The sequence below is a fragment of the Pelmatolapia mariae genome, linkage group LG20 (genome assembly GCF_036321145.2).
Source record: "Pelmatolapia mariae isolate MD_Pm_ZW linkage group LG20, Pm_UMD_F_2, whole genome shotgun sequence".
Lineage (NCBI taxonomy): Eukaryota > Metazoa > Chordata > Actinopteri > Cichliformes > Cichlidae > Pelmatolapia > Pelmatolapia mariae.
In genome coordinates, this window is record NC_086244.1 from 31950506 (window position 1) to 31965033 (window position 14528).

At 39.4% G+C, this 14528-nt stretch overlaps 1 protein-coding gene across 1 annotated transcript in view; it reads right to left on the reverse strand.

The window, feature by feature from the left end:
• sema3b (sema domain, immunoglobulin domain (Ig), short basic domain, secreted, (semaphorin) 3B) overlaps window positions 1–12265 on the reverse strand; it is a 72173-nt gene extending 59908 nt beyond the window's left edge. The window contains exon 1 of the mRNA XM_063463348.1: window positions 11938–12265. The gene's annotated coding sequence lies outside the window, so the exon portion shown is untranslated. The remainder of the gene's footprint in view (window positions 1–11937) is intronic.
• Window positions 12266–14528: the final 2263 nt, after the last annotated feature.

The window sequence follows — 14528 nt, forward strand, 5'->3', positions numbered from 1 at the left end:
CCTCTTACCCCCAACCAGTCACGGCAGATGGCTGAGCCTGGCTCTCATTGAGGGTTCTTCCTGTTAAAAGGGAGTTTTTCCTTCTCACTGTCACTAAGTGCTTGCTCATAGGGGCCTACCACAGATATGAAATATACTGTTTATGCGATGCTAGTTTTGCCAGACTGTGTTTCTCTATATTTGTGATTCAAAGGAAGCTTAAACTAAAAATCAATTAAAATATATATATATATATATATATATATATATATATATATATATATATATATATATATATATATATATATATATATACATATATATATACAGTTTAATTAAGACAAATATGATCATGTAGGATAGGGAAACTTTTTCCTGTAAGTTCCAGTAATTAGTAAAACACCATGCTATATCACAAAGACATGCACTGAAGATGCATTTGGGTAAGTTTATTTGGGCAATTTAATGCATATATGCAATAAGAGAATCTTCCTCTTTTATCAACATGAAAATTCATATAGATGCTCATTAATGATGCGCACACACACAGAGAGACACACACAGACACACACACGCATACACACACACACACACACACGCACACTAGATCATTGCTAATGAGGGATGCAGTGAGCAGTATATAAACATATGGGATTTGAAGCATGAAAGGCTTTCCTGTTTGAAGCTGCCTCGCCCACACATAAAGCACCGGCCAACTCTCTTCCATTTTATGGTTAGTGGTCACATTAATGACTGTCCAGACTGTGAATTTCTCTCTCATTTAAATGTACATTTATTCATTATTCATGTGGGATGTTTAATGACACATTGCAGCAACAGAAGTTATGTGAGTATAGAAAAGGACAAAAGCTTTACTGAGACACACGACAAGCGCCCATCTCAGCATATCTGTATATGCTTTTTTCTGGCAAATGACCCAGCTGTTATAGGTTGTATCATTTTGTTGGTGCAAAGTTATTTTAAACCATATTAGCTGTAAATTAAGTTAAGTCAGTAAAGGGGTTATGCAAGTCCTATTGGGATACAAAATACTGTGTTACAGGGCTGCCTGGGGCTCTCCCTCAAGCTGGACTTACCAAGAATCCCTTTACAAGTCCTTGCTAAAGTACCTTAATTGTCCTTTCTAAGTGAGAAAAAAGAGCTGTCCTCCTGCAAGCTCCACCAGATGTCCAACCTCCTTATCAGTGTCCCTGAAGGCAATGGTATTTTCCTACAGAAAGGATACTGGATTGTCCAATGGGATGAGAAAGCTACTCCCCCACACCTTTCCTACATTCTAACTTGGGGCTAATTCTGACAGTTTCCTGAAACGTTCCGGAGATGTTCACACCCGTTTCACACGATGATTTGCCAGGTGTCTAGAGGTCAAGTATTCTTCAGAGCAGCCGTAAACATTTTTTCCTTCTAGCATGAGCAGGTGATAATGCTTTACTAGTTCTTTAAAGCATACCCACATGTCAAGGGATGTCGTAAACCCTGATACCATCAGCGTGTTTTCATTATTCTTACATAACCAAACCAATCAACATCTGCCTAGTAATGATGTGAGATCATTATACAGGAGAAAACAGAGTAAATAAACCAACCAAGTAAAATAATGATAGTTTTTGTTACAAACATATCTCAGGTTCTGCACTTTCATGCAGTAAAAGAGAAATTGCTTCCTTATTTCATGGTACTTTATATCTTTATTGCATGGCTTTGCACGAGCACATTCGAATTGTTGTTTTGTTACTGTGAATACAGACTGGCTGAATTTGAGGTTTCTGGGGAACATTAGCACACTATACCCTTGCAGTCCACAAGTGCATTCTTAATTAGGGCTGTCAAAATACCAGAAATGTAGTTGTCGGTATCTGTACCAGTAGAACTGCAAGATTCTCAAACCCCCAATTTGATACCAAAACTAAATTGTCATGCCATCATCATTCTGTATGCATTTCAGGATAAAATAAAAATGATAATACTTTGGATGATGTTACTGTGAACTAAAACTTATTCAGCTTGAATTATTTGAACAGACTTGGATGTCAGACTTACACGTGCTTCGCTAAATTGAAGTATTTCTTCCCTTGGTCTGTAAAACACGATAGTTGTTTGCTATCACAACAACTGCACTAGCTGCCAGCTTACATGTGGGCTTTTTATATTCCATTTGTAGGTTTTTCCTATGTTTGTGGCCTTTCTTCTTCTTCTTTTCTATATAAGGATCGACTGGAACACTTGTAGCTGTATGCTGCCCCCTTCAGTTCTGGAAGAATAGCTGTCTTTGTACAATACCAAAGTAAAATAAGTCACGTTTTCAAAATTTGGGCATTGAAAGGGTAGTGGAAGGATTGGTTCTGGTGACACCCCTGTTGTTAACCTGGAGGAAAGGCAATATTGTAACTGGGCACAATAATAAAAAGAACAGCAATCAACTTATACAGTTGCATTTCTGGTAGTAACGTCAAAGCAAAGAATACAATAAAATTTTGGTTGGCTACATCTTATTGCTTTGCACTGCACGGGTTCACATTTGGTTTTCAAGCAACTTAAAGAAGTCGCTTTTCTTTCGAAGTTCCTTAGACAGCAACATGGTAGTGACATAGACTGTACTATGTGCACCATTAGGTTTTATGGGTTTATGTACCAGATGTCACCAGCAGATGACCTTTAAAAATTCTAGTGAACTCTTTGTTTGGTCATTAGTGACACAAACTACCACTTCCCACTACATATAAGTTCACAACTTACCTGAAACAGGGCAGAATTACTAAAAAAAAAAAAGACAACTTTTAAATGGTTCCCACTCTTTTTTACTATAGTTGTCAAGCCATAAAGATAATAAAATACTTGTTATGACATAATAACTATTTCACAACAAAAGCTTCGGCCCATTCTGCTTCTGGGGTGAAGGAGAATGGCATAACATCGTTCTGCTTCAGCCCATTACAACTCCTGAATGTGCACTATGTTTGTCTGGTGTCCATTATTTGTATGTTATAGTAAATATGTGGAGGAAAAATGAGAAATATGCCTCTCATGCAACTTTAGGTGTAGAGAAAAAAGCATAGCAGGAGAAAAAGTACAAAAGTATTAGCCCATCCAAATCTCCCTTGTTATTTGGGACCAGGAATGCATTTTCCACTCTTCTGAAAATATGTAGAGCAGGCATAAACTCTTTCCACATATTGCACTGTAGGTAACAATTCTCTTCTTGTCAAATGTCTTTTCCACAGCACAAGCTGACTGCAACCATCCAGCTAAAATACCTGAAAGAAAATTTATGTACATCTGAAAACACCATTTCACTGACGGCTACAGCTCTTACTCTAAACCAAACAGGTCACATAGCACTTCTGCTATGTGCAATGAGTATGCACACACAACAAAAGCATGAGCTTTGGATGCACAACCAATGCACTGTATGATAAATAACACGATATTTAATATGTTGCTATGTTCTCTAATGTAGAAATCGAAGAATTTTTTATTATTTCTACAGATTTTGGAAATCAGAAAGCATCTTTGTTCTCCATCAGTCTGCTTGTTAGCCGGGTAAAGCTTGGTTTGTAGGCACACATGTGCATGCACACACTCACACACTGAAACACGCCCATCAAAGTCCCCAGGTGCGGTTTGTGAAGATGGAGGCTCTCTGAAGGTGAACCCCATGGTGAGCAAAGGCGGGGTGCTGTGTTCTATGAGTGTGTGTGTGTGTGTGTGTGTGTGTGTGTGTGTGTGTGTGTGTGTGTGTGTGTGTGTCTCGATCTGCCCTTTTATGTATTCAGTTGTCTATAATATCTGTATTTTAGGCTGTTAGTGATCAGACAGCTAACTAAAAGAAAAATGAATGAAACAAAAAAAGAATATACGGTATATATATTTTATTTTGTTTCATTTTTTGTCTTTCAGTTAAACTAACATAACTGTAAAAAGGATTAATACATACAAAAATTTAGAGATAAAGGGAATTGAAGAGAAGAGATAAGGTACACTGATAGAGACTGAGGGCTTTAAGCGAGGGGGGTTTAAAAGAATGGATGTATGCAGCTTTTATCTGGAGGAGGGGAAGCCAAATTAGAAATGTGGCATGATCCCCCCCCTCCTGGGAGTGAGTCAATTAGCCTGCCTGGAGGAGCTGCCAAGAGGCTTGGGCTGGGGGGATGGTGCTGGTAAAGAGGGTGGTGATGGTAGACATGGGGGCGTTGGTGGGTTGACGAGTTGAGACAGGACAAGGCATCGGTAGAAAGGAGAGTTTCCATGGAATATGAAGAGGATACGAAGCTAGAATAAACAGAATAGATCAGCGTGCGTCTTGCTGCGCACTGAGAAAACTGTGAGAACCCGAGAAAGCTGAGACTATGAAAGGTGAACGGTGATATATTTTGATGTCTGTAGAGCACGTGCAAGACCTTCCCACCGAGCCTACAGTATATGTAATTGGAGTTGTTCAATGAAAGACTGGGCACTAAATCCCAACAGAGACAAGGGTGGGGTGGGAGTGGGGGGTTGTACATGTCTACCAAACACAGAAATATATCCTGCTTTTGAATATTATCCAAAAAAATGTTAATTACATAGCAAATATATTCCGTCTCTAGTTCAGGTAGAGCAGATTGTCCACTAATCTCAGTACCAGCAGTTCAATTAGAGTCCCTGCTGTATACATGTCTAAGTGTCCATGGGGAACATACTGAATCCTAAATTGCTCCCAATGGTCAGCCCAGTATCTTTCATAGTCACTCACTGTCCCCAGTGTGTAAGTAGATGAATGAGCCGAGTGACAGAATAGATGCACTCCATCTACCCTTCAATGCAAGCCTCCCAGCTGTTTCATATCTTCGTAGTTTTTTTATTAAAAAGTGTAAAAACAATAAGCCAAGAATAGACTGATCCAAGACAGACTGATCTGTAGTAAAACCAATATCCTTAATCTTTTCAAGTTCTATTCAAGATAACAAAATAACTATTTCTTGATTAATCCTGCAGTTATAATAAAACTCATAAAACATAACAACCTTCTTCTCATTGTTGGGTCGGAGACCAAGAACTGAGGATTTTGGGGAAATCCAAGAACGGAGCGATGAAGAATAAAAAGAAATATAGGGATGATAATGTAATAGTGACAGTGCGTGCACTACGGGGTTTATGAGTGATAGACGTTCCACTGCAATAAAAATTTCTTGCCATCCATGGACTGGATTAATGTACCAACATCACCACTGGCAACTAGCCTCTCCCAAAACAGTGGCATAAACAGATCCTTGCAACAGATATGCAAACTTGGTATGTCTTTATGACACTGTATTTGCAATCCCAAGCAGCTGCAGAATAGCGTTAAGCAGGATTACAGGTGGTGAGAAGAAGGGGGGCTGAGAGAAAGGGTAAAGAAGGAAGGGTAGATATAGGAGAAAGGGTAAAAGAAGCCTGAAGCAGTATGGGTGTATGAGAGAATGCATGGAAGAGAAGAGCAAGTACAAAGGAGCAAGAGGCTGCTGATGAAATAATCATTGGAATGACAAAGAGAAAAGCCAAAAATAGTCATTTGAAAATTAAATGTGTCTCTTTTATCATCAAGTATGGTCATTAGGATTGTTTACAATGTTAAAATATAGGTGTGGTTATATGTCAGTCTGGTGACTGCTGTGCAGTCATTCCCCAAAACCAAATCAGCCAATCAGACACAGATAAAATAGGGAACTCAGGAGAATCCCCTCCTATGTGTGTGTGTGTGTGCATGTGTGTGTGTGTGTGTGTTTTTCATGAGTTTACTAAATGAGATGCCAGACGGTTCCTGCGTGTGGTATCATCACCAGTGGCAGCAGAGTGTGGCAGGTAGTTGAGTGACAGGTTAAAGAGGAAAGGGGAAGGAGAGAAGAGGCTGTACTGCTCACGCTCAGTCTTGTGTCACAAGGCACGCCTGCATCTCCTTCCCTTATCTGACAGGCACACTGCAGAACAGCAAAATCCTCTGCATAAGCCCCCCGAGCACTCCGCTGGGACACTCCAACGTGTGTGTGTGTGTATGTATGGAGAGAGAAAGAGTTCCTGAAACTGTAAGGGTGTTTGTGTATATATGTGTGTGTGTGTGTGTGTGTGTGTGTGTGTGTGTGTGTGTGTGTGTGTGTGTGTGTGTGTGTGTGTGTGTGTGTGTGTGTGTGTGTGATAATGCATGTGTGACAGGGACGGTGAGAAACTCGTTATTTTCCTGTCTTCCTGTGTAAAGCTGACTAATTCCACCTCACCTTCCAAATTGCATGACTGCTCAAGGTGACAGGACAGGACAGGACTGGAGTCCAGACCCACACGCTCTCTCACATGCATGCGTACACACAGCTACACAAACCAAGAGAGCAATTACAGGTTAGTCTGGCAAACAAGAGGCTCTTCTGCAACACCGATAGATGGGCTGGAGCATGTGGTGAAAAAGAAGAAATTAGGAGGGACAGCAAGTGTTTGTGTGTGTGTGTGTGTGTGTGTGTGTGTGTGTGTGTGTGTGTGTGTGTGTGTGTGTGTGTGTGTGTGTGTGTGTGTGTGTGTGTGTGTGTGTGTATTTTTGTGTACAAGAAGGGGAATCAGAGGATAAGGCCATAAAAGAAGGAAAGGTAACTCTGGAAGAAGGTTTAGAGGGAATGATGTTGGGTTTTAGAATACATTACGAGCTTATATTGTTCAGTTAAAACGTTGTATATTCAGTGTTTGAGGCAGACTGGATCAGATGGTGTTTGACTAATGCAGGCTTTCTCCTGCGCTCATTGAAAAATGGTGCAATGACTGATACTCAACTATTTGACTAGTATAAAATGTAATTCTGTAATTCGGAGTCCATTACTCTGCAGAACTAAGTATAACAATCTGACAGAGGAAAGCAGTACAGCATATTAATGCATTAACCCAGTGGAATCTAAGTGAAAAATATGTTACTCAATTAACCTACGGACACATTTTTAACAAATCGATTGCACCGAAGAGCTTTAATTCTTTGATTTTTAACTTCTTAGTCCTCATAACTGTCAATAGAAAAACATATGGCTGGATCATACATCATTTTGTCTTGAGCGGTCTACTGATTGTGAGTTGACCGTGCTGTCCCCAGTCTAACCTTTACTTTAGGCCATCGGGGTGTATAAGTGAGCTCCTTTTATCTGATGACATAGAGCCACGGCCCCATTAACCACCCTGTATCTGCAACATCTGTGCACACAGGCAAACCTAATTAACTCCACTCTGATCTTAATTAACCTTATTTAGACTTACTTTACTTTTCTAAGTCGATCCTTTCATATTGGCGCTACTGTTTTTTTTTTCTCCTTTAGCTTATAGTTGTTAAACAAATGCTGTGTGTTGAGTGTTTGTGCACAATGTCTTATCTTTTAGGATCACTCCACCTTGAAAGGTTGAGCTTCATTCAAGAACATCAGGTACCTACATGCTTTATCTACCTTTTTAACAAAGTGATGAATTAGGGAAACTATCCTCGCTGACCTCAAGCTCAACCCATTTGTTATCCACCCATCCGTTAAGGTCTAGGCTAGCCACACATATCAAATAACACCCTTAAAACACGAGTTTGATCATTTTCCACAATTTCCATATTTTTTTGCAAATCTCTTGTCTATGTGTTATAACGCACATATTTCATTTGACGCACATATGACTGGGTAAACTGTGATATTAAACTTTAACGACATTTGCAGCCGACAATGAGTCATGTACATAGGCATTCATACTCTCATAATTGTAACACTAATCGATTTCTAAAGCACACTATGTAATATTATATGGTTTGCTATATACTTGAAGGACTCTAACTAACTTGCAGCATACTACAATGGCTGTTTCTTTTAAAGGAGATTTTGAGCTCTTTCCTCAGCAGTGTTGTAAGTCGCAGACTAAATGTTTGCTGATGTAGAAGAAAAGAGCAATTTTCAGACGTGTGAGAAGATCAGGAGACAGAGTAACACTTAGAATCAATTTCTGTAATATGCTCATTTTCACAAATGCATCACAGACACACACCACACATTGATATGCACACAAAAAAAAGGACACACAAATTTCCACATATTGTACATGTCCATATTTGCTAACAACAAATTGAATTAAGAGCTAAACACTAAGACTTTCTCTTTCCCACTTTCTCACACACATGCACAGATTACACCCTTCATTAGCTGCTGCATTCAGATTAAGGGCTGGTATCATGTTTAATTAGAGGGTTTGAAAAAGAAAACATAAAATAAATAATAAAAGGAAAAGCTGATAAAAGTTTGATGCTAACAGCCTTTTGCTTTTTATTTGAATGGGACAACAACCTCTTCTCCTGCCTGTCCCCTCTGGCTATATGGGAAAAAAGTCAATATTTCAAGAGAGCAGAGGCACTCATTGAATATTTCAAACAAAGGAAAACTGACATCGCTGCCTGGCCTCTCTGTCTTTCTCACACACCTAGACTCATCAGTTCTGTCCACTTTTCTTCTTACTTCATACACATTAAGAGAACACGTGATAGAATAACAGGCCAGAATAACAGGATCTATGAAAGCAATGGCCTACACAGACATATCCTATAGGTATTGTAACTTATCTTAATCCTTATATTTTTGCTTTATACATTTATTACCTACTTTCCGCTGACCTGGTAGATATTTCCAGCTTAGCACAAGGTTAAGAGCAAGGTTAATGTGTTTTTCTGTTCAGCAAGGGTTGAGATAGGGGTTAATGGGTTTTAAGGTGTGGCAATTGATCAGTGTATAACCACCTTAACCATCAGTTACCTTGGTGGTCGATTCATCAGCAGACAATCAGCAAACCCACCTTGAACTCTAGGTTAAATACATTTTCTGCACTCTGATGTTAAATCATTATTAGTTTATTGTTATGATTATTATTATTAAGTTTTTTTCCATAAGATTTTCCAAGCTTTTATCTCTATTAGTTTATCTGTTTTTAGTCTGTAAGTTTTCTGTATACAGTTTACAGTCAGCCTAAGTGAAAGAGTCTAAATTGCACAGATTTAAATCTACTCTGTGCAAACAGAGAGGACGATTGAGAACTACATTTTCCAGCAGGACATTTAGTTTGTGAGCAGAGACGGCGTTTCAGAGGTTCTTCACTGAGTCTGCCTCTGTCTGTCTTAGTCAGACAAATGTTTCATCAGATTCAGCTAAAAGCTTAATAACCAATCACAGTCTTTAACAAATTCAATACAGAACCAGTTTCCTTTGTTTTGAATGGAAAGCTCTTTTGTCCAACACTTTATTAAGATTTTGTCAACTATGGAAATGTTTCTGCTCAATATCAAGACAAGCCACCAAAGCAAAGCATAACTGCCTTTGGACTTCAACAAGCTATTTTTGCACTCCAATAATGTCTTTGAACTCACAATGGATACTATGGAAGCGGATCCATAATTTTCTAAGCTGAATTGGACTTGGCCGTTCATTGTGATGACTCAAACACTCCTTTTCTTCTTTTTTTCTTTTGGTTGACATGATGTTTGAATAAGAAGACAGGCAGCATGCATGTACTTAATTTTTCAAGCTTTTTTATTCAGTCTGGTTGGATCTTTACTGTTTAAAACATTTCTTTTCTAACAGGAGAACACACAGTATTTAAGCATATCTGACACTGGATGATCACTTAAACACCCCTGTAGGCATGCACAGTGTACTTACTTACTTAATTCACCACAACACTGGACCTATATTACACACTGGTAAACCACAAACACTAGACTGCTGTATGTTCCTTAAAGTAAAAGGCCTAGTCACAAAAGTATCACTCCATATCTGCTTTCACCATAGTATAAGTTATCACACTGATAAACAAATAACTGAGTGCAAATCAGAGATTTCTGACTAATGCATTGAGTGACTGGTTTTCAACCACTGCCGAGATGGACAGTTTTTGTCCATCATAAACATAAATATTTCGGTACTTCAGCAAATTCTTCTCCCATGCCTGAATTACCAACAATGCAACCTGATCAGTTTTTTTAGAGAATTTAGTATATTAAGAAAGGGATAGCTAACCTCAGGCAGAGACGAGAAGGAGGCTTGAAATGTCTGGCACCCTTCCCTCACACAACACATCCCGAAACAATTCACTGTTGTACCTATCATCCTCAACCACAATGAACACTTAGTTGTGACTTCGATTTCCCCAGTGGGCATTTGTGGTACTGCGACAAAAAGTTTCTGTAAAGCATTTTCCCTTTAGACTACCAGTATGCAGAAGACATCTGGAAAACTTTACCCCAGCTGCAAACAACATAATTTATTTAAATCCATAGAGGTTTCATATTTTCACACCTTCCCAGAGTCGATCATGTGAACAACATTGGCGGCTCAGCACACCAACATTAACGCGCACCAAACTGCATAATGCACAAGCAAACATGGAAGTGATAAAACTTTTTTTGGTTCACACATTAGGCAATCGCTTTTATGTAAGCGAGTGGATGCTATCTTTGAGTTCAATGTCCACTTCCCATAAGAGAGAAAAGGGGGCTTTAACTCTTTTCCTTCATGGAAGCAAAGACGGCTAAACAGGTTCTCTGTCATAAAACATCTTTTTAACTCAACCTGAGTCAACTCGAGGCCTCTGTTTAAACAAGACGCGCTTGTTGGCTAAGCTATAACTAAACTACTGCTTATCGACTTAGACATCACAAAAACACAAGAACAATGTGTGTACAAGTTCAAAAATGATCACTTAGCTCTTAGTTGGACAAAGACTGAAAAAGTAAATTAAGGTGTAATGTGTAGACTTAATGGTATGGTAATGGAAGGGTTAGTATGCAGGTAAAAGATGAGGGGTGGAGGGCTTATAAAGACCCGTGACACCATGGATTATAGGACTGAATAGGTAAAATGACAGACAAAATGCACACCTGTGAGCCTGAAAACACGTATACACCCGCTCACATGCAAAATACCAAGGATACTGAGTGAGAAAGAATACTAAAAAGTAGGCCTCTGCAGTTACATAAAACAAGCTTTATGAAGGCAGATGAATAGTTAAAAAGACAAAGATAAAGAAAGAAGAGAGATGTGGAAGAAAGGATGAGAGGGAATTGGCCTGTCATTTGCGGGATTTGAGTAGAAAACTGCAAAAAACCCAAAAAAGGTAGAAGTCAATGACATTAGAGGACAAAAGTAGAAGAGTATGGTGGGATGAAGGACAGAGGGGACAGCAGGTGTAAAAGCACCAACGGCAGCAGTGATTTCCAGTCACTATTATTCCACCACAAAGCTTTAAACTTTGCACAAAGGCCTTATCAGACCTTATCATGTTCTCAATTTGAAACAGAAACTTCAATGTTACTGATCAGTGCTGACAGATTTCCTGCAAAAGCAATAATAATTCAGCCGAAATCCCCCACTTCCACTGATGGACCGTCAGGAAATAAAACATCCAAAACACACAGACACTCCCACATGCGTGAAAACTCTTTTCCTCTCCTGATTCATGCTCAGATGAATCGCCCACTGATCAAATCCAATTAAAGACATGCCTAAAAAAACCTTCTCACTTCCTCTGAAAACAATATGTCCAAACACGCACACGCACACACCATCAAGCAGCATTATTGTGTTACTCATGGAACTCATCCTAATGATTAACACAGATATGAAATCATAAATACAGCAGAGTGGACACGCATTCAGATCTGTTCCAGTACAAACACCTACACAGGGCATTCCCCAGCTTCAGTACTTAACAGTAGTTTAAAGTATCTTTTAGCTATTACTTATTAATTAATTTTTAAAAATGAATAAAAAATAGCAGTACAATAAAAATAATAATCCCACCTATATCAGATTATCATTAAATCAGAGTCTCTAGAGTAAATAGCTTTACTTGTAGTCATATAAACAGTGACTCTGTCTAAAGGACAAAGGGAGATGCTTCAGTTTCAGGGATTGTGCCATTTAATGAAAACCTCACCTTCATCAGCAGCTTCCTCTGGCTGTGTCCCGTTTCAGTCCTCAGTCCCTCCGAGCCACGTTCCCCTTGGCAGGTGCCATCATGGTCAGATAGTCCACAGGAAATAGCTAATTTTTAATTTTTGTTGCTGTCAGCCTTTCCTTTTTTCCTCCCTTTCTCAGTCTTGTTTCGATTTGTATCACCACGAGAAAAGCAGCACATGTGTGTGATAGTGTGTGTGTGTGTGTGAGCTCACAACTCCAAAGGTCCTGGAATTCCTGAGTCCTGCGCTATAGAGCGAGCGTGGCTGAGCTCCCTCTCCGTCTTTCTCTCCCTGCACTCTTTTTCTTTTTTCCTTTTCCCCGTCCGGGCAGAGAGGAGGGGAAGACAGTCAGGGGGTGGGACAGAAGACAGAAGCTGCTTTCAGCCAACTCTTTCTCTGTCTGTTCCCCTATCCCCTGCTTTCCCTTCCTCTGTTGCGTGTCTCTTTTATTTTGCCTAACTTTTGCACTCTGTCTTTTGGCTTGTTCTCTGTGACAGATACTCTTTCATTGCTCAGCAAGGCGTGAAAGCAAAGCTCTCCCTGTCACACTCACACCCTCCTCTTTCTTTTAATGCCACTCCCTCTGCCACAGTCCAGAGGTAAAGTCGCCCTTGCTCTGTCAACGAGCCACAGTGTCTTTTTCTCACCGTTGTTATTCTGCACACCTTATCCTTAAAGGTTGAGCCGGATCTTTGTGTTTGTGTGTCTAAGTGATCCTGCAAAGTTTTTACCTGATGTAGTAGTGATAAGGATGAGGGCGAGAGGAGATACGGGTGCACTTAAAACTTGGATTTCATTTCAGTTTGAAGTTCCCTCCCGGGGGTCACACAATCTTAAACATCTCACCCATGAGCGCACTGCTCTTTTGTGAATTTGTTGCTCTTTTGTGGGCGGAAAATTAAGAGCTGGTCAAAGCTTTTCAATTCAACAATGACACCTTAATAATCAAATCCTCGATACTTGTTATGTTGTGGCTCATGTTATGATTTCAGATGATGAGATTAAGTTAAAATAAGCCCAAATATGCTCTCTGAGAAGGCTTTTAAAAATATTTGGTGAAATTCTGGTAATAGCGAGCCCAGGCTCATTTTAAATCTCAACACGATTGTGCAAATCAGCCACCGCCATCACTTAAACCCTTGGGAATTTTTCGTTATCTCCAGTCCTCGCTGTCTAACACTTATGGAAGATGCACACGTCGGTGTTGTCTAATCGCTAAATTGTTAGTGGAAAGAATCTCAGGGGCACAACGATAAATATAGAAGAGGAAGAGAAACTAAATAATACTCTGGTTTTTTTTGTTAACCATTGAGTCTACACTTAAAGTTAATGATTTACTTATACAACAACCACACTCCTCACTAAAGCCCTGTTTTAATATTTATATTAAGGTAAACCAGAGAGGAAAGAGAAAGGGAAAACATCCTGAGTGGAAACCTACATCTCATGGGACACACTGAAAAAAAAAACATGGACTAATTCACTGTATTTATAATCAGGCCCCAGACAGTTGGATGCAGCATGGTATCAGTGTGTGTGTGTGTGTGTGTGTGTGTGTGTGTGTGTGTGTGTGTGTGTGTGTCTGTGTGTGTGTGTCTGTGTGTCTATTAGTTATGTAGACACTGGCAATATGGGCATTCCCACTTACACCTGGAGACACAAGCCCACACATAAAGTATGCACACAAATACACACTCTCATTAACACACACACACAAACACCTGCTGATGGTACATTCATCTACGCACAACTGCATGCAAACACCCTCGCACAACACACAAACACGCTGTGCAGTCTGTCTGGCGTCTAGCTGGCACCATTCGGACAGCCATCTCTAGAGGCTGCTTACATAGCCAATCACAACTGCCAGTCAGCAGCTTTCATTATCACACACATGTAATACACACATGGCAGGTCCTTAGAGAGTCCACACTATGGGAACAAATGTGTATACACGTGTTTTTGTGGGTACTCAAATGCAAATCTGCAAATCGGTTTGTCCGATAAAACGAAACAAATTAGACAACAAAACACAACAGAGTGTGATGTGATAATGAGGCAATGCAATCACAGAAACCTGACGAATGCTAAAGATTATAATGATGTGGTATCAATAGATGTGCCCCCGTTTAGCTGATGCTGATTTTGTCTTTCCACTGTAATCAATTTAAATGCAGCTGCGCTGAGTATAACTAAGTGTTTCTACTTTTTAGACAGAAACCAGCAGCCTGGACAACAGTTCATTTTATACATTAAATCTTAAACACCAGCCAGCATTTCATCATTACCTTTATAGGATTAATTGGCAGCAAAGACTCGTTTGTTTTCAGGTAAGCACATCGCTCGAACACCATTAACAGATTCAGTTCGTCACATTTAATAAAAACATTTACTTGGACTACAGGATGAACTAATTAACCCTGTAAAGGCTGACCCATTAAATTATTTATAGAAATTATTTTGGTGTTTATCGCATTGTATATTTATAAATTGCATTTACGATTTTTAATTAGTTTCATATAATTTTGTCATTACTACATCCTGTATTTTTTTTTCTTTTTTCAGTTTA